General features: G+C 45.9%; 1 protein-coding gene and 1 long non-coding RNA gene across 5 annotated transcripts in view; one reads left to right on the forward strand and one right to left on the reverse strand.

Moving 5' to 3' along the window:
• Positions 1-23,730, forward strand: part of C7H1orf112 (chromosome 7 C1orf112 homolog) — a 674,745-nt gene that overhangs the window by 306,812 nt on the left and 344,203 nt on the right. The gene's annotated exons all lie outside the window — the stretch shown is intronic.
• Positions 16,062-16,654, reverse strand: LOC122943975. The gene is made up of 3 exons (XR_006390916.1): positions 16,476-16,654; positions 16,316-16,396; positions 16,062-16,237 (listed from the first exon to the last, which is right to left on the reverse strand). It is a non-coding gene; the product is annotated as an uncharacterized LOC122943975 (long non-coding RNA).

Consider the following 23,730-nt stretch of genomic DNA (forward strand, 5'->3'; position numbering starts at 1 on the left):
TAGGAAAAGGAAAAACACACCTATTGGGTATCACCGCGTCTATAACAACTAGCTCTATAAAATATCACATGACCTAACCACTAAGGTGATCACCATAAAAAATTTAATAAAAACTGTGGCAAAAAAATACAAATAAATTTGGGTCACCTTGCCCCATAAAGTGTAATAATGAATGATCAAAAAATCATATGTAATCAGAAATGGTACCAATAAAAACATCAACTGTTCCTGCAAAAAAAACGAGTCACTGCAGAAGACGATCGGCAGAAAATTTTTAAAAAATGGCGTTAAGAAAATGGAGACACAAAATCAATAAAAAAAGCTTATTATGTAAAACTGAAAAGTATACATATTTGTTATTGTCGCGTCCATAACAATTTGGTCTATAAAAATGGCATATGATTAGAGTTGAGCGAACACCTGGATGTTCGGGTTCGAGAAGTTCGGCCGAACATCCCGGAAATGTTCGGGTTCGGGATCCGAACCCGATCCGAACTTCGTCCCGAACCCGAACCCCATTGAAGTCAATGGGGACCCGAACTTTTCGGCACTAAAACGGCTGTAAAACAGCCCAGGAAAGGGCTAGAGGGCTGCAAAAGGCAGCAACATGTAGGTAAATCCCCTGCAAACAAATGTGGATAGGGAAATGAATTAAAATAAAAATTAAATAAATAAAAATTAACCAAAATCAATTGGAGAGAGGTTCCATAGCAGAGAATCTGGCTTCCCGTCACCCACCACTGGAACAGTCCATTCTCAGATATTTAGGCCCCGGCACCCAGGCAGAGGAGAGAGGTCCCGTAACAGACAATCTGGCTTCATGTCAGCAGAGAATCAGTCTTCATGTCATAGCAGAGAATCAGGCTTCACGTCACCCACCACTGTAAGAGTCCATTTTCATAAATTTAGGCCCAGCACCCAGGCAGAGGAGAGAGGTCCCGTAACAGACAATCTGGCTTCATGTCAGCAGAGAATCAGTCTTCATAGCAGAATCAGGCTTCACGTCAGCCACCAATGCAACAGTCCATTGTCAGATATTTAGGCCCAGCACCCAGGCAGAGGAGAGAGGTCCCGTAACAGAGGATCTGGCTTCATGTCAGCAGAGAATCAGTCTGCATGTCATAGCAGAGAATCAGGCTTCACGTCAGCCACCACTGCAACAGTCCATTGTCATAAATTTAGGCCCAGCACCCAGGCAGAGGAGAGAGGTCCCGTAACAGACAATCTGGCTTCATGTCAGCAGAGAATTAGTCTGCATGTCATAGCAGAGAATCAGGCTTCACGTCAGCCACCACTGCAACAGTCCATTGTCATAAATTCAGGCCCAGCACCCAGGCAGAGGAGAGAGGTCCCGTAACAGACAATCTGGCTTCATGTCAGCAGAGAATCAGTCTGCATGTCATAGCAGAGAATGAGGCTTCACGTCACCCACCACTGCAACAGTCCATTTTCATAAATTTAGGCCCAGCACCCAGGCAGAGGAGAGAGGTCCCGTAACAGAGGATCTGGCTTCATGTCACCAGAGAATCAGTCTGCATGTCATAGCAGAGAATCAGGCTTCACGTCACCCACCACTGCAACAGTCCATTTTCATAAATTTAGGCCCAGCACCCAGGCAGAGGAGAGAGGTCCCGTAACAGAGGATCTGGCTTCATGTCACCAGAGAATCAGTCTGCATGTCATAGCAGAGAATCAGGCTTCACGTCAGCCACCACTGCAACAATCCATTGGCATATATTTAGGCCTAGCACACAGGCAGAGGAGAGAGGTCCCGTAACAGACAATCTGGCTTCATGTCAGCAGAGAATCAGTCTTCATATCATAGCAGAGAATCAGGCTTCACGTCAGCCACCAATGCAACAGTCCATTGTCAGATATTTAGGCCCAGCACCCAGGCAGAGGAGAGAGGTCCCGTAACAGAGGATCTGGCTTCATGTCAGCAGAGAATCAGTCTTCATGTCATAGCAGAGAATCAGGCTTCACGTCACCCACCACTGTAAGAGTCCATTTTCATAAATTTAGGCCCAGCACCCAGGCAGAGGAGAGAGGTCCCGTAACAGACAATCTGGCTTCATGTCAGCAGAGAATTAGTCTGCATGTCATAGCAGAGAATCAGGCTTCACGTCAGCCACCACTGCAACAGTCCATTGTCATAAATTCAGGCCCAGCACCCAGGCAGAGGAGAGAGGTCCCGTAACAGACAATCTGGCTTCATGTCAGCAGAGAATCAGTCTGCATGTCATAGCAGAGAATGAGGCTTCACGTCACCCACCACTGCAACAGTCCATTTTCATAAATTTAGGCCCAGCACCCAGGCAGAGGAGAGAGGTCCCGTAACAGAGGATCTGGCTTCATGTCACCAGAGAATCAGTCTGCATGTCATAGCAGAGAATCAGGCTTCACGTCACCCACCACTGCAACAGTCCATTTTCATAAATTTAGGCCCAGCACCCAGGCAGAGGAGAGAGGTCCCGTAACAGAGGATCTGGCTTCATGTCAGCAGAGAATCAGTCTTCATGTCATAGCAGAGAATCAGGCTTCACGTCACCCACCACTGTAAGAGTCCATTTTCATAAATTTAGGCCCAGCACCCAGGCAGAGGAGAGAGGTCCCGTAACAGAGGATCTGGCTTCATGTCAGCAGAGAATCAGTCTGCATGTCATAGCAGAGAATCAGGCTTCACGTCACCCACCACTGCAACAGTCCATTTTCATAAATTTAGGCCCAGCACCCAGGCAGAGGAGAGAGGTCCCGTAACAGAGGATCTGGCTTCATGTCACCAGAGAATCAGTCTGCATGTCATAGCAGAGAATCAGGCTTCACGTCAGCCACCACTGCAACAATCCATTGGCATATATTTAGGCCTAGCACACAGGCAGAGGAGAGAGGTCCCGTAACAGACAATCTGGCTTCATGTCAGCAGAGAATCAGTCTTCATATCATAGCAGAGAATCAGGCTTCACGTCAGCCACCAATGCAACAGTCCATTGTCAGATATTTAGGCCCAGCACCCAGGCAGAGGAGAGAGGTCCCGTAACAGACAATCTGGCTTCATGTCAGCAGAGAATTAGTCTGCATGTCATAGCAGAGAATCAGGCTTCACGTCAGCCACCACTGCAACAGTCCATTGTCATAAATTCAGGCCCAGCACCCAGGCAGAGGAGAGAGGTCCCGTAACAGACAATCTGGCTTCATGTCACCAGAGAATCAGTCTGCATGTCATAGCAGAGAATCAGGCTTCACGTCAGCCACCACTGCAACAATCCATTGGCATATATTTAGGCCTAGCACACAGGCAGAGGAGAGAGGTCCCGTAACAGACAATCTGGCTTCATGTCAGCAGAGAATCAGTCTGCATGTCATAGCAGAGAATGAGGCTTCACGTCAGCCACCACTGCAACAGTCCATTGGCATATATTTAGGCCTAGCACACAGGCAGAGGAGAGAGGTCCCGTAACAGACAATCTGGCTTCATGTCAGCAGAGAATCAGTCTGCATGTCATAGCAGAGAATGAGGCTTCACGTCAGCCCACCACTGCAACAGTCCATTTTCATAAATTTAGGCCCAGCACCCAGGCAGAGGAGAGAGGTCCCGTAACAGACAATCTGGCTTCATGTCAGCAGAGAATTAGTCTGCATGTCATAGCAGAGAATCAGGCTTCACAGTCAGCCACCACTGCAACAGTCCATTGGCATATATTTAGGCCCTGGCACCCAGACAGAGGAGAGGTTCATTCAACTTTGGGTAGCCTTGCAATATAATGGTAAAATGAAAATAAAAATAGGATTGAATGAGGAAGTGCCCTGGAGTCCAATAATATATGGTTATGGGGAGGTAGTTAATGTCTAATCTGGACAAGGGACGGACAGGTCCTGTGGGATCCATGCCTGGTTCATTTTTATGAACGTCAGCTTGTCCACATTGGCTGTAGACAGGCGGCTGCGTTTGTCTGTAATGACGCCCCCTGCCGTGCTGAATACACGTTCAGACAAAACGCTGGCTGCCGGGCAGGCCAGCACCTCCAAGGCATAAAAGGCTAGCTCTGGCCACGTGGACAATTTAGAGACCCAGAAGTTGAATGGGGCCGAACCATCAGTCAGTACGTGGAGGGGTGTGCACACGTACTGTTCCACCATGTTAGTGAAATGTTGCCTCCTGCTAACACGTTGCGTATCAGGTGGTGGTGCAGTTAGCTGTGGCGTGTTGACAAAAGTTTTCCACATCTCTGCCATGCTAACCCTGCCCTCAGAGGAGCTGGCCGTGACACAGCTGCCTTGGCGACCTCTTGCTCCTCCTCTGCCTTGGCCTTGGGCTTCCACTTGTTCCCCTGTGACATTTGGGAATGCTCTCAGTAGCGCGTCTACCAACGTGCGCTTGTACTCGCGCATCTTCCTATCACGCTCCAGTGCAGGAAGTAAGGTGGGCACATTGTCTTTGTAGCGTGGATCCAGCAGGGTGGCAACCCAGTAGTCCGCACAGGTTAAAATGTGGGCAACTCTGCTGTCGTTGCGCAGGCACTGCAGCATGTAGTCGCTCATGTGTGCCAGGCTGCCCAGGGGTAAGGACAAGCTGTCCTCTGTGGGAGGCGTATCGTCATCGTCCTGCCTTTCCCCCCAGCCACGCACCAGTGATGGACCCGAGCTGCGTTGGGTGCCACCCCGCTGTGACCATGCTTCATCCTCATCCTCCTCCACCTCCTCCTCATCCTCGTCCTCCTCGTCCTCCAGTAGTGGGCCCTGGCTGGCCACATTTGTACCTGGCCTCTGCTGTTGCAAAAAACCTCCCTCTGAGTCACTTCGAAGAGACTGGCCTGAAAGTGCTAAAAATGACCCCTCTTCCTCCTCCTCCTCCTCCTCCTCCTGGGCCACCTCCTCTTCCATCATCGCCCTAAGTGTTTTCTCAAGGAGACATAGAAGTGGTATTGTAACGCTGATAACGGTGTCATCGCCACTGGCCATGTTGGTGGAGTACTCGAAACAGCGCAACAGGGCACACAGGTCTCGCATGGAGGCCCAGTCATTGGTGGTGAAGTGGTGCTGTTCTGTAGTGCGACTGACCCGTGCGTGCTGCAGCTGAAACTCCACTATGGCCTGCTGCTGCTCGCACAGTCTGTCCAGCATGTGCAAGGTGGAGTTCCACCTGGTGGGCACGTCGCATATGAGGCGGTGAGCGGGAAGGCCGAAGTTACGCTGTAGCGCAGACAGGCGAGCAGCAGCAGGATGTGAACGCCGGAAGCGCGAACAGACGGCCCGCACTTTATGCAGCAGCTCTGACATGTCGGGGTAGTTGTGAATGAACTTCTGCACCACCAAATTCAGCACATGCGCCAAGCAAGGGATGTGCGTCAAATTGGCTAGTCCCAGAGCTGCAACGAGATTTCGCCCATTATCACACACCACCAGGCCGGGCTTGAGGCTCACCGGCAGCAACCACTCGTCGGTCTGTTGTTCAATACCCCGCCACAACTCCTGTGCGGTGTGGGGCCTGTCCCCCAAACATATGAGTTTCAGAATGGCCTGCTGACGTTTACCCCGGGCTGTGCTGAAGTTGGTGGTGAAGGTGTGTGGCTGACTGGATGAGCAGGTGGAAGAAGAGGAGGAGGAAGCCGAGAAGGAGGAGGTGGCAACAGGAGGCAAAGAATGTTGCCCTGCGATCCTTGGCGGCGGAAGGACGTGCGCCAAACAGCTCTCCGCCTGGGGCCCAGCTGCCACTACATTTACCCAGTGTGCAGTTAGGGAGATATAGCGTCCCTGGCCGTGCTTACTGGTCCACGTATCTGTGGTTAGGTGGACCTTGCTACAGATGGCGTTGCGCAGTGCACACTTGATTTTATCGGATACTTGGTTGTGCAGGGAAGGCACGGCTCTCTTGGAGAAGTAGTGCCGGCTGGGAACAACATACTGTGGGACAGCAAGCGACATGAGCTGTTTGAAGCTGTCTGTGTCCACCAGCCTAAATGACAGCATTTCATAGGCCAGTAGTTTAGAAATGCTGGCATTCAGGGCCAGGGATCGAGGGTGGCTAGGTGGGAATTTACGCTTTCTATCAAATGTTTGTGAGATGGAGAGCTGAACGCTGGCGTGTGACATGGTTGAGACGCTTGGTGACGGAGGTGGTGGTGGTGGTGTTGGTGGTACATCCCCTGTTTGCTGGGCGGCAGGTGCCAACGTTCCTCCAGAGGCGGAGGAAGAGGCCGAGGCGGCAGCAGCAGAATAGGCCGAGGCGGCAGCAGCAGAAGAGGTAGCAGGGGGAGCCTGAGTGACTTCCTTGGTTTTAAGGTGTTTACTCCACTGCAGTTCATGCTTTGCATGCAGGTGCCTGGTCATGCAGGTTGTGCTCAGGTTCAGAACGTTAATGCCTCGCTTCAGGCTCTGATGGCACAGCGTGCAAACCACTCGGGTCTTGTCGTCAGCACATTGTTTGAAGAAGTGCCATGCCAGGGAACTCCTTGAAGCTGCCTTTGGGGTGCTCGGTCCCAGATGGCGGCGGTCAGTAGCAGGCGGAGTCTCTTGGCGGCGGGTGTTCTGCTTTTGCCCACTGCTCCCTCTTTTGCTACGCTGTTGGCTCGGTCTCACCACTGCCTCTTCCTCCGAACTGTGAAAGTCAGTGGCACGACCTTCATTCCATGTGGGGTCTAGGACCTCATCGTCCCCTGCATCGTCTTCCACCCAGTCTTGATCCCTGACCTCCTGTTCAGTCTGCACACTGCAGAAAGACGCAGCAGTTGGCACCTGTGTTTCGTCATCATCAGAGACATGCTGAGGTGGTATTCCCATGTCCTCATCATCAGGAAACATAAGTGGTTGTGCGTCAGTGCATTCTATGTCTTTCACCGCTGGGGAAGGGCTAGGTGGATGCCCTTGGGAAACCCTGCCAGCGGAGTCTTCAAACAGCATAAGAGACTGCTGCATAACTTGAGGCTGAGACAGTTTCCCTGGTATGCATGGGGGTGATGTGACAGACTGATGGGGTTGGTTTTCAGGCGCCATCTGTGCGCTTTCTGCAGAAGACTGGGTGGGAGATAATGTGAACGTGCTGGATCCACTGTCGGCCACCCAATTGACTAATGCCTGTACCTGCTCAGGCCTTACCATCCTTAGAACGGCATTGGGCCCCACCATATATCGCTGTAAATTCTGGCGGCTACTGGGACCTGAGGTAGTTGGTACACTAGGACGTGTGGATGTGGCAGAACGGCCACGTCCTCTCCCAGCACCAGAGGGTCCACTAACACCACCACGACCATGTCCACGTCCGCGTCCCTTACTAGATGTTTTTCTCATTGTTATGGTTCACCACAACAACAAATATATTATTTGGCCCAATGTATTGTATTCAAATTCAGCGGGATATAAATTTGAGGCCTAGTATTTAGGCGCTGGGTGACCGGTATGGATTTAGTGACAGAATTAGACTTGGAAATGCACAGAAGCGTGTGTGTGAAGTTATTCTGAATGACCCTATGTGCACCTTGAATATTATATACCCTTTTAGGGATAGATTTCAAATAGCTCTGATATAGCAGGAACCACTAAATTATGAAATTGCTAAATTGGGAATTGTATTTCAACCCAGAACAAAAAATGTGCTTTGACGGACACTAAATAACTTTCCCAGCTACAACAGGACAGCGGTAACGAGAGATTTAGCGGGATATAAATTTGAGGCCTAGTATTTAGGCGCTGGGTGACAGGTATGGATTTAGTGACAGAATTAGACTTGGAAATGCACAGTAGCGGTGTGTGTGAAGTTATTCTGAATGACCCTATGTGCACCTTGAATATTATATACCCTTTTAGGGATAGATTTCAAATAGCTCTGATATAGCAGAAACCACTAAATTATGAAATTGCTAAATTGGGAATTGTATTTCAACCCAGAACAAAAAATGTGCTTTGACGGACACTAAATAACTTTCCCAGCCACAACAGGACAGCGGTAACGAGAGATTTAGCAGGATATAAATTTGAGGCCTAGTATTTAGGCGCTGGGTGACAGGTATGGGTTTAGTGACAGAATTAGACTTGGAAATACACAGTAGCGGGTGTGTGTGAAGTTATTCTGAATGACCCAATGTGCACCTTGAATATTATATACCCTTTTAGGGATAGATTTCAAATAGCTCTGATATAGCAGAAACCACTAAATTATGAAATTGCTAAATTGGGAATTGTATTTCAACCCAGAACAAAAAATGTGCTTTGACGGACACTAAATAACTTTCCCAGCCACAACAGGACAGCGGTAACGAGAGATTTAGCAGGATATAAATTTGAGGCCTAGTATTTAGGCGCTGGGTGACAGGTATGGGTTTAGTGACAGAATTAGACTTGGAAATACACAGTAGCGGGTGTGTGTGAAGTTATTCTGAATGACCCAATGTGCACCTTGAATATTATATACCCTTTTAGGGATAGATTTCAAATAGCTCTGATATAGCAGAAACCACTAAATTATGAAATTGCTAAATTGGGAATTGTATTTCAACCCAGAACAAAAAATGTGCTTTGACGGACACTAAATAACTTTCCCAGCCACAACAGGACAGCGGTAACGAGAGATTTAGCAGGATATAAATTTGAGGCCTAGTATTTAGGCGCTGGGTGACAGGTATGGGTTTAGTGACAGAATTAGACTTGGAAATACACAGTAGCGGGTGTGTGTGAAGTTATTCTGAATGACCCAATGTGCACCTTGAATATTATATACCCTTTTAGGGATAGATTTCAAATAGCTCTGATATAGCAGAAACCACTAAATTATGAAATTGCTAAATTGGGAATTGTATTTCAACCCAGAACAAAAAATGTGCTTTGACGGACACTAAATAACTTTCCCAGCCACAACAGGACAGCGGTAACGAGAGATTTAGCGGGATATAAATTTGAGGCCTAGTATTTAGGCGCTGGGTGACAGGTATGGGTTTAGTGACAGAATTAGACTTGGAAATACACAGTAGCGGGTGTGTGTGAAGTTATTCTGAATGACCCTATGTGCACCTTCAATATTATATACCCTTTTAGGGATAGATTTCAAATAGCTCTGATATAGCAGAAACCACTAAATTATGAAATTGCTAAATTGGGAATTGTATTTCAACCCAGAACAAAAAATGTGCTTTGACGGACACTAAATAACTTTCCCAGCCACAACAGGACAGCGGTAACGAGAGATTTAGCAGGATATAAATTTGAGGCCTAGTATTTAGGCGCTGGGTGACAGGTATGGGTTTAGTGACAGAATTAGACTTGGAAATACACAGTAGCGGGTGTGTGTGAAGTTATTCTGAATGACCCAATGTGCACCTTGAATATTATATACCCTTTTAGGGATAGATTTCAAATAGCTCTGATATAGCAGAAACCACTAAATTATGAAATTGCTAAATTGGGAATTGTATTTCAACCCAGAACAAAAAATGTGCTTTGACGGACACTAAATAACTTTCCCAGCCACAACAGGACAGCGGTAACGAGAGATTTAGCGGGATATAAATTTGAGGCCTAGTATTTAGGCGCTGGGTGACAGGTATGGGTTTAGTGACAGAATTAGACTTGGAAATAGCACAGTAGCGGGTGTGTGTGAAGTTATTCTGAATGACCCTATGTGCACCTTCAATATGATCTACCCTTTTAGGGATAGATTTCAAATAGCTCTGATATAGCAGAAACCACTAAATTATGAAATTGCTAAATTGGGAATTGTATTTCAACCCAGAACAAAAAATGTGCTTTGACGGACACTAAATAACTTTCCCAGCCACAACAGGACAGCGGTAACGAGAGATTTAGCAGGATATAAATTTGAGGCCTAGTATTTAGGCGCTGGGTGACAGGTATGGGTTTAGTGACAGAATTAGACTTGGAAATACACAGTAGCGGGTGTGTGTGAAGTTATTCTGAATGACCCAATGTGCACCTTGAATATTATATACCCTTTTAGGGATAGATTTCAAATAGCTCTGATATAGCAGAAACCACTAAATTATGAAATTGCTAAATTGGGAATTGTATTTCAACCCAGAACAAAAAATGTGCTTTGACGGACACTAAATATCTTTCCCAGCAACAACAGTACAGCGGTAACGAGAGATTTAGCGGGATATAAATTTGAGGCCTAGTATTTAGGCGCTGGGTGACAGGTATGGATTTAGTGACAGAATTAGACTTGGAATAGCACAGTAGCGGGTGTGTGTGAAGTTATTCTGAATGACCCTATGTGCACCTTGAATATTATATACCCTTTTAGGGATAGATTTCAAATAGCTCTGATATAGCAGAAACCACTAAATTATGAAATTGCTAAATTGGGAATTGTATTTCAACCCAGAACAAAAAATGTGCTTTGACGGACACTAAATAACTTTCCCAGCCACAACAGGACAGCGGTAACGAGAGATTTAGCGGGATATAAATTTGAGGCCTAGTATTTAGGCGCTGGGTGACAGGTATGGGTTTAGTGACAGAATTAGACTTGGAAATGCACAGTAGCGGGTGTGTGTGAAGTTATTCTGAATGACCCTATGTGCACCTTCAATATGATCTACCCTTTTAGGGATAGATTTCAAATAGCTCTGATATAGCAGAAACCACTAAATTATGAAATTGCTAAATTGGGAATTGTATTTCAACCCAGAACAAAAAATGTGCTTTGACGGACACTAAATAACTTTCCCAGCCACAACAGGACAGCGGTAACGAGAGATTTAGCGGGATATAAATTTGAGGCCTAGTATTTAGGCGCTGGGTGACAGGTATGGGTTTAGTGACAGAATTAGACTTGGAAATGCACAGTAGCGGGTGTGTGTGAAGTTATTCTGAATGACCCTATGTGCACCTTGAATATTATATACCCTTTTAGGGATAGATTTCAAATAGCTCTGATATAGCAGGAACCACTAAATTATGAAATTGCTAAATTGGGAATTGTACTTCAACCCAGAACAAAAAATGTGCTTTGACGGACACTAAATAACTTTCCCAGCCACAACAGGACAGCGGTAACGAGAGATTTAGCGGGATATAAATTTGAGGCCTAGTATTTAGGCGCTGGGTGACCGGTATGGATTTAATGACAGAATTAGACTGGGATATGGCCAAAAAATAACCACACTATTGCTGGTTAAATGCACTTGGTGACGGGCGCAGCTTGCCCCTGATGTAGTATATGGCCAAAAAATGAACAGACTATTGCTGGTTAAATGCACTTGGTGTCACAGCTTGACCAACCACACTACTGAGGGTTAAATGCACTTGGTGACGGGCGCAGCTTGCCCCTGATGTAGTATATGGCCAAAAAATAAACAGACTATTGCTGGTTAAATGCACTTGGTGTGACAGCTTCACCCTGATGTAGGCTTTAGCCAAAAAACAACCACACCATTGAGGGTTAAATGCACTTGGTGACAGGCGCAGCTTGCCCCTGATGTAGTATATGGCCAAAAAATGAACAGACTATTGCTGGTTAAATGCACTTGGTGTGACAGCTTCACCCTGATGTAGGCTTTAGCCAAAAAACAACCACACCATTGAGGGTTAAATGCACTTGGTGACAGGCGCAGCTTGCCCCTGATTTAGTATATGGCCAAAAAATGAACAGACTATTGCTGGTTAAATGCACTTGGTGTGACAGCTTCACCCTGATGTAGGCTTTAGCCAAAAATCAACCACACCATTGAGGGTTAAATGCACTTGGTGACAGGCGCAGCTTGCCCCTGATTTAGTATATGGCCAAAAAATAAACAGACTATTGCTGGTTAAATGCACTTGGTGTGAAAGCTTCACCCTGATGTAGGCTTTAGCCAAAAAACAACCACACCATTGAGGGTTAAATGCACTTGGTCGCAGCTTGGATGCACTTGGTCGCAGCACCGCACAAGACACAAAATGGCCGCCGATCACCCCATAAAAATGTGACTGACAAACGGTCTGGGCAGCCTAAAAACAGTGAGCAATTGAGGATCAGCAGCTCAATGATCCACAGCTGCAGATCGATCAGTTAATCAAGTCCTTTGGAGGAGTTAATCTGCCTAATCTCGCCCTACTGTCGCAGCTGCAACCTCTCCCTACGCTAATCAGAGCAGAGTGACGGGCGGCGCTATGTGACTCCAGCTTAAATAGAGGCTGGGTCACATGGTGCTCTGGCCAATCACAGCCATGCCAATAGTAGGCATGGCTGTGACGGCCTCTTGGGGCAAGTAGTATGACGCTTGTTGATTGGCTGCTTTGCAGCCTTTCAAAAAGCGCCAAGAAAGCGTCACAAAAGCGCCAAGAAAGCGACGAACACCGAACCCGAACCCGGACTTTTACGAAAATGTCCGGGTTCGGGTCCGTGTCACGGACACCCCAAAATTCGGTACGAACCCGAACTATACAGTTCGAGTTCGCTCATCCCTACATATGATATAACTTGTTAGATGAACATTGTGAAAAAACTGCCATAACAGCCATTTTTTTTGTTACCTTGCCTGTAATATAGAGCAATTAAAAATCATATGTGCCCCAAAATAATACCAATAAAACTGTCACGTTATCTCATAGTTTAAAAAATGTAGTCACTTTTTGGGACTTTCTACTGTAGGGGTGCATCGGGGGGCTTCAAATGGGACATTGGTGTCTTAAAACCTGTCCAGCAAAATCTGCCTTCCAACAAACACATGGCGCTCCTTTTCTTCTGCGCCCTGCCTTGTGTCCTTACAGCAATTTACCACTACATGTGGGGTGTTTCTATATATTGCAGAATCAGGGAAATAGATATATTTACCTGGGAAAGTCAATGTGGGGTTTTATGTTGGTTCCTTATGCACCGCCTTCATATACTGTCCCATGCATATGTACTGATGAACAGTTTCCTACCCCTTCCTTTAACTACTGACACCAATAAAGATTTTTTTGTTTTGTTTTAGCATTTCAGTTTAGGCTACTTTCACACTAGCGTTTCACGGATCCGCTTGAACGGCATTTCAAACGGATCCGTCAATAACGGAGCCAAACAGAAGCAATTCAGACGGATCCGTTTGTACGGATCCGTCTGTATTACGGATCCGTTTGTCACGTTGGTTTCCGTTTTGTCATCCGTTTAGCGGATCCGTTTTGAAAGGAAAAGCATCTCTAGGTTCCATCTTCATGTATTGAGATCTATAGGGTTGTAATGCTCCTATATTTCTCCATGGCTATCTTGTTGAAGTTCCAAAGCTGGTCCGACTTTGATAATGGACCACACCTTTCGGACTCTTGTACACGACTACATGCACTTATAAAGATGTATAGTGTTCGTTAGCGGGCCATATGTCCCTGATCGTCGTACAGGAGTATTACAGAGCATCATGATGCTGACCATGTTGTGCCGCAAACTGGGCTATTGTCCTGCACTCATATGATCTATTAGTGCAAGACTATATCCCCGCGGGCAGCTCAACTAGCACAGGATGATTGTACACTATGATGCTGTGTACTCTCGTGTGCACGATCAATGCCACTACGGGACATATGGCCTGCTCACGGACCGTATGTCTCTTGGGGCATACAGTCGTGTGCAAGAGGCCTTAAAGGGGTTTTCTCATCTCATACAATGGGGGCATACCACTTTAAGATATACCTACATTGTCTTATAGGTGCGGGTCCCACGGCTGGGACCCTCACATATATTGAGAACGAAGCCAAGAAAGTAGATGAGGTTGCACTGTGCTGCCGCCCTCCATTCAGTTCTATGGGAGAGGCGGGGATTAGCGCTTGGTGGTGGACATACCATGGGAAATGTGTCCTACAGCAACAGTGCTCCCCGCTCCGTTCTCGATATAGGTGCGGGTCCTACCAATGTTACCACACCTATCAGACAATGGGGGCATATTCAAGTGAAATCCCCCCATTGTCTATGTGAATACCCCTTTAAAAACTCTATGTCCCTTGCGTGTCCCTTGTGGTAATCACACTAGTTATTTTAGCGTCATCGGGAAATCATTAAACGTTAAAATCACAATTAATGAATTCCTGATGATGCTGACAGACCGTGACTCCCACAAGGGCTCATATGAAAGGGCACAAGATTGAACAATGAACAAGCATTTGCTTGTTCATGTTCCAATCATAGGTTCTACGATCAATAAAGAGCCAAAATTTAGCTCATTATTGATGGGCAGGTGTTAATGGATCTTACGACATTGGCACTAATGCTGTTTTGATATAAAAACTACCAAGGGTGTTGTAATAAACGCACAGTAGTGAGACTAGGGTAGTTTTTATTTCAACACAGCTAGAGTGCCAATGTTCCCTGTACAGGACAATAAAAAGACAGACACAGTGCAGTAAAGTATAATTTTTTTTATTTTTTTTTATGTCAATCAATAAATAAATAAATAAACAAAATATAAACTTTTTTTATTTTTTTCACAACTGTTCATAACTGGTAGGGGAGGTGGACTGTCGTGGACTTGCGCTGGGGCTGGCAATGGTAGCCCCCCTGTCCTGGCGAGCCACTGAGGATAAACTACGGGCCATAGGAAAGGATGCAGGGCGTAATTGAGGGGTGTGGAGAAAGGAAGGGTCTGAGGAGGAGGAGGGGACCCGAGCATGTGTAGAGGTGGAGGGAGTTTGAAAAGAAGTAGGAGGAAAAGGGGCAGGAGAAGAAAAAGAAGAAGAAGGAAACACATGCTCGGGGGGGTGGGAAGGGAAAGGTTGGCGGTACTGGCCACTGCTGTGGGATGGGGGGTAGGTGTGGGATGGGGGGTAGGTGTGGGATGGGGGGTAGGTGTGGGATGGGGGTGGGGGTGGGGGTTGGGGGCGGTGCATGATTTCCCATGACCCGTTCTCTACCATGATCTTAAACTGATGCAACTGCTCGGGCGTCATTGAGTCCATCAAACCGATCATGTTTAGCCCATAATGGTAGTTTGGGCTGCGTTGATGCGCCGACTCCGCCCCTTGCCAGCGGCGAATCAAGTCAGCACCAAACTCCATTTGATGTCGGGCAAAACCTTCTAGAGCGTCGGAAACGACCTCTACAAGGTTTGCATAATCGGCTCGACTTGGCCTACCAGATCTCTGCCCGCTCACCAGGGCTCTTAAATTTTGACGGAAACCTAAGAGCCTCTGTTGAGCGGAGGGACCCGGTAGGGGACCCGGATTATCCTGAGCCGATGCATCAGGGACAGGAGGGCTGGCGCTGGCGATCTGTTCCGGTTCCGCCTCAGGAGGTTGGTCAGGCTCCCGAGTGAGGCTGGCACTTCTGTAGGAAAAAAAAAAGGAAAGTTAGGAATTGTTCTTTAAATAATAAAACATCTATGTTCTATGCTATGTCTACCGTATAGCATAGGGGGCTGTCCAAAACAGGGGAGCCAAACGCTCCACTGTCTCAGACAGCCCCTTACACTCAGACGGAGAGAACAATTGTCCATCTGACTGTGGGGGGCTGTCCAAAACAGGGGAGCCAAACGCTACCCTGTCTCAGACAGCCCCTTACACTCAGACGGAGAGAACAGTGGTCCATCTGACTGTGGGGGGCTGTCTAAAACAGGGGAGCCAAACGCTACCCTGTCTCAGACAGCCCCTTACACTCAGACGGAGAGAACAGTTGTCCATCTGACTGTGGGGGGCTGTCTAAAACAGGGGAGCCAAACGCTACCCTGTCTCAGACAGCCCCTTACACTCAGACGGAGAGAACAGTTGTCCATCTGACTGTGGGGGGCTGTCTAAAACAGGGGAGCCAAACGCTACCCTGTCTCGGACAGCCCCTTTACAATTTATTTTTTAAACAGTTGTTATAAATATTTACCTTTTTGGTGCCATGGCCTTTCGTAGGAACCCCAGGGCCGCCGTATGGATGTATGTGGCCCCTGAGGTTCCTCCGGAGCCACTCGGGGCCTGACCCTCCTTGTTATAATCCCTCCTGAAGCGGTCCCGGATAGATCGCCAACGCGTTATAACCAGTTTGACTATGGAAAAAAACAATAAAAACTAAAATCAGCATGATGAAAGGAAAACAATAATATTTTAATTTATTAAAATGCATATTGTTTTACTTACCATATTTCTCCTGAGCCGCCGCATCTAGATCCCCCCAGGTCTCTAAAAGTTCTGCAGAGATGTCCCTCCAGAGCCGCTGGGTATGGCGATAATCGGCGTGGTGGCGGTCGGCGTGGTCCCATAACGCTGGACGCGCCTCCACCAGTCGGATGAGGAGCAGGTTATTGATGCTCGGAAACCCGAACTCCTCATCCTCCCTGGTGGAGCCTAGGGAACCCTGAAAAAAAAGGAAATACAAAATTTAATGTAAATCCTAATACAAAATGCTAAATAAACTACTAAATTCAATACTTACACGTCTACGACCGCCACGCTCATTCCCGCGGACTCTGGAGGCGACTGGGGGATCCTCGCTGGCGGCTCTAGGTGCAGATTGCTAATACAAATAAAAAAAATTTAGAAGACCGTACTTAAACCAATTTTTAAGAAATCTATATATATATATATATACTTACTTCTTGACAGCCCCGGTCCGGGCTTGGTCCACCTCCCCTGGATGCTGGTGAGCTGGCCCCGGCAGCACCGCCCACTTCGGGAGAGCCCTCCTCTGAAGATGATGAAGAAATCTATAATAAGAGCACATACTGATTAATGCAACAAATCAAACAGTAAAAAGTCCAAGTGTTGATTTTATACTTACGGGCCACTGGATATGGCGGCGCCTTCTGGGTGGGTTACGCCAGTCGATTGATGATGTCTTCTTAGATGACATCTGTACGCAACAAAATACCAGACAAAATGCAGATACCGTTAAAGGAACTTGTAGAGCACTATTTCCTCATATATCAACATTTTTTTAGTTTTTTTTAATACTTACTTTTTAAAATATCGATATTGGCTTCCCCACCGCAGATCTCTTTTTTTCTTTTTTTGTACGACCCTAATAATAAAATAATTAAAAAAATTAATCCGACAGAAGCCATAATCCCCCCAAGTTACATAAACACCGCGAGAGACAGCAGCCCTGCATAGTGCCAGCAGCCCCCCACAATGACATCAGGCTCCCAGTTCCAAACAACTCTCCCACAGTGCCCAGAGCCCCCCTCCAATGCCAGCAGCCCCCACCCACAGTTCCAGCCACAAACACCCCCGCACTGCCAGAAGCACCGCACAGTTCCAGCCACAAAAAACCCTGCAGTTCCATCCAGAAGCACCGCACAGTTCCAGCCACAAACACCCCCGCAGTGCCAGCAAACCGCACAGTTCCAGCCACAAACACCCCCGCACTGCCAGAAGCACCGCACAGTTCCAGCCACAAAAAACCCTGCAGTTCCATCCAGAAGCACCGCACAGTTCCAGCCACAAACACCCCCGCAGTGCCAGCAAACCGCACAGTTCCAGCCACAAACACACCCGCAGTGCCAGCAAACCGCACAGTTCCAGCCACAAACACCCCCGCAGTGCCAGCAGCAAAGTTCTAGCCACAAACACCCCCGCAGTGCCAGCAGCAAAGTTCTAGCCACAAACACCCCCGCAGTGCCAGCAAACCGCACAGTTCCAGCCACAAACACCCCCGCAGTGCCAGCAAACCGCACTGTTCCAGCCACAAACACCCCCGCAGTGCCAGCAGCAACCACAGTTCCAGCCACACGCGCCCTCCCCCCCGGTGCCAGAAGCCCCCCCATAAAGGCAGCCCACACCACCAGTGCCAGCGGCTCCCATTGTTCCAGACACACACACCCCTTCCCAAGTGCCAGCAGCCCCCCCACCCTAGAAATAGAGAGAGAGATAGATAGATAGATGGATAGATAGTAAAAAAAGAGAGATAGACAAACAGACAAAACTTCATACACTTACCAGTCTCAGCAAGTCGGTTCTCCAAAATGGCCGACGATGAGGGGAGGGACAGATGAGGGGGAGGGACAGGAAGTTACTGGGCATGCGCAGAAACATGAACGGTTTCGAACGGATCCGTGTCAAAGCGGAGCCATGACAGACGGATCCGTCCCCATTGACTTGCATTGTAAGTCAGGACGGATCCGTACGCCTCCGCACGGCCAGGCGGACACCAAAACGCTGCAAGCTGCGTTCGGGTGTCCGCCTGCTGAGCGGAACGGAGGCCAAACGCTGCCAGACTGATGCATTCTGAGCGGATCCGCATCCATTCAGAATGCATTGGGGCCGTATGGATCCGTTCGTGGCCGCTTGGAAGAGCCTTCAAACGGATCCTTCAAGCGGACAACCGAACGCTAGTGTGAAAGTACCCTTACTCTGCAGGGTTTTCTTCTCGGCAAGTGGATGAGATTTCAATAGGGACATTGCCATTGCAGAGAGAACTGAGCCCATCGCTCCTAGAGACTCATTTGCATATATTAACCCCTTCGTTACCAGCGCTGTACATGTATGGTGCTGGAGGGAAGTGCAAACATGGCACTGCTTGCGCGTGCTGCGAGCTTAATGGCTAGCAGGTCTTTGCTGTTTCAAACAGCAGAGACCCGCTGCTAATGACCGTGACTGGCAATAATGACGATCACAGTCATTAAACCCTTTTAGATGGCGGGATCAACTGAGAACACGGCATCTAAAGGGTGAAAAATCCAGAAGGTGGCGCTTCTTACGGCCATCTTCTACTGCCAACAAGGATGCCGATAATTGAATTAATTGCACTGGGTCCACCCAGGGTATTAAAGCTGCAATTCTTATTTTTTCCTGCAGGTAGAAGGCCAACATAAGATTTGAGCAGTTCTGTACATATAATGGATCTAAAAGATCCATGATTGTTCAGAATAAAAAAATAAAATTGTAGTCTTAAATACAAGCTTTAAATTATTTTTTATTTTATTTTTTTAAATAGATAAATTACAAAAAATATAAACCTCATGAGCCATACTCAATCCGAAACGCCCATACTATTAAAATGCAAATAATTTCTCTTACCCAAAGATGTAATAGAATGTGATAAAAAAAAGACACACACAAAATGGTATCAATAAAAACTACAGATTGTCCCGCAAAAAAAGTTTGCATTTACACAGCTAAGTAAATATAGCTATAAAAAAGTTATGTGGGTCAGAATATGGATGTCACATTTTAAGGGGATGGTGCTGTGCAGGTCTTATATTAAGGGGGCACAGCGCAGTGGGGGAAGGTCACTCTTAAAGGGGAAGGGCCCTGTGGAGGTCAATGTTAAGTGGGTGGGCTGCTGTACTGGGCACTGTATAGAGGCCAAGGGGGTGGGCTGCTATAGATTTCCATGTTAAGGAGACGGGCACTATGGAGGTCACAGTTAAGAGATGGGGCACTGTAGGTTACTTTTAAGGGAGTGGGGCATTGTGGAGGTCACTTTTAAGGGGCAGCCACTGTGAAGGTCTGTGTAAAGGGGGAAGGGCACTGTGAAGGTCACTGTTAAGAGGGCAGCATACTTTGGAGGTCACTGTTAAGGGTGGCGATGTGCTGTGGGTGTTATTCTTAAGACGTTGGGCCTCTGTTGAAGTGACTGTTAAGGGGGCAGGTTGCTGTTAAGGGGATGGACTGCTGTGGAGAAAACTGTTATGGGGCAGGGGCTGTGAAGGTCTCAGTTAACAGTATGGGGCACTGCCCAGGTCACTGTTAACGAGCTGGGCTTCTGTGCAGGTCAAATTTAAGGTGGTGGGCTGCTGTGGAGGTCACTACTAGGGGGGAGAGGTGCTGTGGAGGTCACTGTTATGGGGAACACTGTGGATATATTTTAACCTCACACATTACATAAGTACATAAGGCCGAAAAAAGACATTTGTCCATCCAGTTCGGCCTGTCATCCTGCAAGTTGATCCAGAGGAAGGTAAAAAAAACCTGTGAGCTATAAGCCAATTTTCCTCACTTTAGGGGAATAAAAATTCCTTCCCGGCTCCAATCAGGCAATCAGAATAAATCCCTGGATCAACGATCTCTCTCTAGTAGCTATAGCCTGTAATATTATTACGCTCCAGAAATACATCCAGGCCCCTATTTCCAGGAATTCCTTTATTGTACTCACCATCACCACCTCCTCAGGCAGAGAGTTCCATAGTCTCACTGCTCTTACCGTAAAGAATCCTCTTCTATGTTTGTGTACAAACCTTCTTTCCTTCAGACGCAGAGGATGTCCCCTCGTCACAGTCGCCATCCTGGGAATGAATAGATGATGGGATAGATCTCTGTACTGACCCCTGATATATTTATACATATTAATTAGATCTCCTCTGTCGTCTTTTTTCTAAAGTGAATAACCCTAATTTTGATAATCTTTCAGGGTACTGTAGTTGCCCCATTCCAGTTATTACTTTAGATGCCCTCCTCTAGACCCTCTCCAGCTCTATGTCTGCTTTGTTCACTGGAGCCCAGAACTGTACACAGTACTCCATGTGTGGTCTGACTAATGATTTGTAAAGTGGTAGGACTATGTTCTCATCACGGGCATCTATGCCCCTTTTGATGCAACCCATTATCTTATTGGCCTTGGCAGCAGTTGCCTGACACTGTTTTTTGCAGCTTAGTTTGCTATTTATTAAATTTCCTAGATCTTTTTCCATGTCAGTGTTACCGAGTGTTTTACCATTTAAGTAAGGGTGACTTGCATTATTCCTTCCCATGTGCATAACTTTACATTTGTCAGTGTTAAACCTCATCTGCCACTTATCTGCCCAAGCCTCCAATCTATCCAGATCGATCTGTAGTAGTATACTGTCCTCTTCAGTGTTAATTACTTTACACAGTTTAGTGTCATCTGCGAAAATTTATATTTTACTATGCAAGCCTTCTACAAGATCATTAATAAATATATTGATGAGAATAGGGCCCAATACTGACCCCTGAGGTACCCCACTAGTGACAGTGACCCAATCTGAGTATTTACCATTAATAACCACCCTCTGTTTTCTATCATTGAGCCAGTTACTTACCCACTTAGGGACGTTTTCTCCCAGTCCGAGCATTCTCATTTTATATACTAGCCTTTTATGTGGTACAGTGTCAAATGCTTTGGAGAAGTCCAGATACACGACATCGATTGATTCGCCGCTGTCAAGTCTAGAACTTACCTCCTCATAGAAACTGATTAAATTTGTTTGACATGATCGATCCCTCACGAAGCCATGCTGATATGGCATTATTTGCTTATTTCCGTTAAGATGCTCTAACATAGCATCTCTCAGAAAACCTTCAAACAGTTTACCCACAACAGATGTTAAACTTACCGGCCTATGGTTTCCAGGCTCTGTTTTTGGACTCTTTTTGAATATTGGCACCACATTTGCCATGCGCCAATCCTGTGGGACATTCCCTGTCAATATAGAATCTGCAAATATCAGAAATAAGGGTCTGGCTATGACATTACTTAATTCCCTTAGGATACGGGGGTGTATGCCATCCGATCCTGGCGATTTGTCTATTTTAATCTTTTTAAGTCGCTGTTGCACTTGTTCCTGGGTCAGACAGGACACTTTTAATGGGGAATTTATTTCAACATTCGGCATGTCATCTGACAGTTTATTTTCCTCAGTGAATACATTGGAGAAAAAAATATTTAACAGCTTTGCTTTCTCCCCGTCGCTCTCTGCGACTCCCCACTCATTACTCTTTAACGGGCCGACACCTTCAGATTTATACTTTTTTAACATTTATATAATTGAAGAACATTTTAGGGTTAGTTTTACTCTCTTTGGCACTAAAACAGGAAGGTAGCACGGAAGCACTGAAAAACTATAAGGAAAAAAATAGAACATGTAAAAAACAAATAAAAGCGGCCAAACTAGAGACTGAGAGATTATCTCAGTCTCTAGTTTGGCCGCTTTTATTTGTTTTTTACATGTTCTATTGTTTTCCTTATAGTTTTTCAGTGCTTCCGTGCTACCTTCCTGTTTTAGTGTTTTATATGTTTTCTTTTTGTCATTTATTGCTTTCTTTACAGTTCTGTTTATCCACATTGGTTTCTTTTTGTCCCTTACCTTTTATTCCCATACAGTATGTACCTCTCACAATGAGATTTTAGGAGATATATATATATATATATATATATATATATATATATATATATATATATATATATAGTTTAGCAGGATGACCCGGTTTCGCATGGGTATATTTCCAGAATTTAATTTAATCTACAGGGAGGAACAAAAATACCTAACTTCAAAAAAGTCCTCACAAATAAAAATATAGCCACAAAATGGGATATCTATAAAAGCTTAAAGATATCCCATTTTGTGGCTATATTTTTATTTGTGAGGACTGTATCCCATTTAGTTAGGCCTATGGCCTCTCCTAGTTGGCTAAATTTAGCTTTTTTGAAGTTTGGTATTTTTGTTCCTCCCTGTAGATTAAATGAAATTCTGGAAATATACCCATGCGAAACCCGGTCATCCTGCTAATATATATATATATATATATATATATATGACTTTCAGACTCCATATCTCACCATCCAGTAAAGCTTTGAACTACCATAATTTTATAGACAATCATCTTGGCTATCTCATACATAAATTGGACCTGCAACTATTTAGGATATGATTAATATGCTAGTTATTCAAATTCTTGTCATTTAACTTCATTGTTAATGTTTTGCTCACAATTGTATTATTTTGTTAGTATTTTGTAAATACACCTTTGGCTTTCAACACTGCCAGAATCTTTCTGGGCATGCTCTCGATCAGATATAATCATGTCTCTACTGAAGTCTGTTCCCAGGTCTCTTCTACACGTTCCCAATGTTGGTACATACTGATCAAATCACTTGGGTATGAATACAGCTTTTTCTTCAACTCTACCCATAAGTGTTCGATTGGGTTGAGGTCTGGGGACTGTGGGGGCCAATCCAGCACCTCTACTTCATTGTCATTGAACCATTTCTTCGCCAATCTCAATGTATGCTATGTTTCGCTGTCCTGCTGGAACAGTGTGTCATCCTTTTCATACCCATAGTACTCAAGTGTACGAAGTAACTAGTCTTGTAGGATACTCACATATAGCTAATCATTGAGACCACCATCGATCCTGGTCAAGTATCCAACACCTTTGGCTGTGAAACAACCCCATGTTATCAGACTTCTCCACCAAAATTTTGACAGTTCCTTCAAATTCTCAATCCATTAGCCCCCTTTTTCCTTGTTTCTTCCAGACTCATTTACACCCATTAGAGCCCAGTGTATTGACTTTCGTCTCATTGCTCCAAATCACCCATTTCCAATCTTTTACTGTCAACTGGTAATACTTTTTTTGCAAACTTGAGCCAACCTGTTTTATGACTATATTGAAGTCGAGTCTGTTTCAACATTTTTCAGGCCACCATTCCAGACCTGTGTAATATGCGTCTCAAGGTGCTTGCATTGACATCAATCTGTGATCTCACTATTATGAAGCATACAAACAAACCTCCACTGCCGTGTTTGTCTCACCAGAATTGATAGAACTTGTGATGAGCCGACTTGTTGACTCCTATATTTTGCCTGGACATCCACCTCTTGGCTTTGTAATGGATGGCCGAACTTCATTTTGTCAGGGCACGCACATGATGCAGTTTGGCAATTTTCTTGGCAGAGATACCACTATCGATGAGCTGGATGATGCTGATTCTCTTTTCTTGGGAAATGATCTTCATGGCTGCTCATTGATTCGAACTAGTGACTTTTTGCTTGGGAATCAACCTAACAACAACAACACACTGAGCTATAAGGAAATGTGAGAACAGGTTGTATTTTCTAGTATACTGTACAAGAAGAAAAAGATTGTTCCGCCATCAGCAGCAAAACGGTA

Source organism: Bufo gargarizans, chromosome 7, assembly GCF_014858855.1.
Source record: "Bufo gargarizans isolate SCDJY-AF-19 chromosome 7, ASM1485885v1, whole genome shotgun sequence".
Lineage (NCBI taxonomy): Eukaryota > Metazoa > Chordata > Amphibia > Anura > Bufonidae > Bufo > Bufo gargarizans.